The sequence below is a fragment of the Adiantum capillus-veneris genome, chromosome 17, assembly GCF_014529385.1.
Source record: "Adiantum capillus-veneris isolate H3 chromosome 17, ASM1452938v2, whole genome shotgun sequence".
Taxonomy (NCBI): Eukaryota; Viridiplantae; Streptophyta; class Polypodiopsida; order Polypodiales; family Pteridaceae; genus Adiantum; species Adiantum capillus-veneris.
The window spans coordinates 17,430,948-17,433,502 of record NC_140947.1 but is presented as its reverse complement, the minus strand read 5'-3'; the positions used below and the strand labels follow the sequence as shown (position 1 = coordinate 17,433,502).

Here is a 2,555-nt window from a genome sequence, read left to right as displayed (position 1 = left end):
TGTAGGTTTAAAAAAATGTCAAAAAATGATTTTTTGATGTGTATATATGTTGGGAGGGAATTTTAAGTCAAAAATAAGTAAAAATAACTTTTTTGAAAAAAAATCAAATTTTGGCTCTTAGTGACCCACGTTTTTGCTGATGTGGCCACACCCCTTTACTCCCTTCACTTTCCAAAAGCTAGAGAGGGAAAGTGACCTCTTAGGTCCACATCCTACATGTGTCTAAAAAAAGGCTAGAAAAATCTACTCAAAACTAGCTTCTTGAATGCCCTTGTTCCCTTAACCCTACACAACATTAGCCTTAATCCCTAAAAATTAGGATTCCTTACAAGGCCCATGCAAGGTTCATATTTCTCCTAATGGTGAGCGAGTACCCTCCTCCGCTGCTAGCAACTCACCAAGAAGTACTAGGTCAGCAAAGTCTATTTGTAGGGGGAAAGACGCACCACCAAGTGGCCTCCTCAGTGATTTGTCTCTAGAACGCTCTATGAGGATGTCCCACTATTGAAAGATCTCCCGCCTGACCTCCTCTGCCTCTGTGATTGTTGGCCCAATTACACCCACTAACTCTGCCATCTGTATGCCTCCTCCTTTGACACCCCATCCTCTAGTAGCACCCCATGACTGTTTGTCTATCTTCATCGTCACTCGCCCCAAGGGGGCAGTGAGTGACAAGGTCTACAGTTTGCCTCATGGTGGAAAAAGGTCTTCGATGCCCCTATGGCAATACAGGGTGATCGGTATCTGTCAGTGGCACATCGGATAGACTGAACGCATGCACATGCTGTGGACGATGTAGTAGAGGTGGAAACGATGGCCACAACCCAAAGTGTAGAATCCACCATCGTCAAACAGGTCGAGACAAATGCAACACTCTGCATGGTCTCCGAGTGTGGCCTGTTATCCCATTGAAATCTTGTGCCTGCCCAAACCCACATCAGGCATGTAAGGGTAGAGTGGTATCGAGGACTAAACTCTCTAAGTGTGCTGGGGGAGCGGCTCAGGTAAGCATGCAGTCGTGTGAAGTGATCCGCTCAGAAGTAAGCAATGTGACACTCAATGGTGGAGTCCCCCAAAGCCGCTCTAGTGTCTCTAAGTGCCTGCTCCAGCTCTCAACCCTCTGCTGCATTGTGGCCAGCTCTTGCGTAAGCTCATCTACATGGATGTAGAGCTTTAGAGAGGGTTCAACCTACAACAAACACAAAATTAAAAATTTAACTTTCTAATTTTTTTGAAATTATAAAAACTATAGATGATTGAATGTACCTGAGTAGCTGTAAAGGCAGTACTGGGCACTAACTAGGTGGCAGATCTGCTCAATGGAGGTGGCTCCTCTGGTGGTGTAGAGAAAGCAGCCTGATTGTGAAAAAACAAAAATTCCACAATGATAATAATAATAAATGACATTCATAACCAAAGATAAGGAAACATTGGAAAGGTTATGTATATCGTGGAAGAAGTAGTGGGGGCAGCAATACGGTCATGTTTGTGTGGGATATCAAGCGGTGTAGTACGTAACGACACCTAGTATAAAAAAAAAGTATTACCCTACCAATTAAATATTTGTAGGTGAAGACTACAAAAATGTACCTGAGAAGGGCCTCCTGGCTATGCAAACCACTCGACAAGGTGGCTGAGTGTGTCGCCCATGGAACGGACCTCGCGTTCCAAGCTGTGTGCTGAGGCCCTAGACTACGCTCCAAGGAACCATCGGCTCTACTCGACGTCGATGAGCTGGACGACCTCTGAACTCGGTAGTCCCAGGGAGCCTTTGCTGCTGCCCCAGTCTACCAAAATCGTGACCCCCTCCTGGACATCTGTCAAAGTAGTCCATGTTGAGCGTGAGGACAAACTCTATGCAAAGCTGGAAAACAAAGTAGGTAGGCACCTCCAAGTGGTGAGGCAAGGCACCATAGTATGTCATGTAACATAGAAGGGCATGCTCTCTCATGCGAGGGTGTAGACAATGCTCTATAGGAAAGGGTGCTCGTGCCACTATGTCTCCTGGCCGTGGACAAAACTGCTAGAAAGTGAGTGAGCATATTGAAGGAAGGGCCTCCACCTGACGCCATGACAAACCTGCTTTACAATCTATGGACAATCAACCCCATTCACTAAGAACACTACCGTCCTATATGGGACAGCACGAGGCCAAGTCAAATGTTATTGTAGTCCCATCACAGAGACTGTCTTCCAACAAGGTCATCAATTCAAGAGGGTTAACAAAAATTCTATCTACCCAGTCACATGTACAATAATGTTAGCCAAGTTTCTCATAATAAGACCAAACATGTAGACTACTGTGGGTAAGTGCCTAGAAAAATCTAGCATTTAAGAAAACGAATGACTAAAATTGAGGAAGGGATCAAAGAGCTTGAAATACCTTAGCTAAACAAAAGATCAGTACCTCTGAACAAAGTAGGAGAGTACTATGAGGGAGAATATGGGAACACCACTCTTCTTGTGGAATTCCAAGGTGTAAAAACCATGGCAATCCTTGATAGTGGAAGTGGTGTTCCCATCACAACAAAAGAGATCTGGAAAAAATGAGGAAA

The 2,555-nt window shown here is 44.7% G+C and overlaps 1 pseudogene; it reads right to left on the bottom strand.

The window, feature by feature from the left end:
- Nucleotides 1–1,034: 1,034 nt before the first annotated feature.
- On the bottom strand, nt 1,035–1,407 carry LOC147436873 (uncharacterized; annotated as a pseudogene).
- Between the last annotated feature and the right edge of the window lie 1,148 nt (nt 1,408–2,555).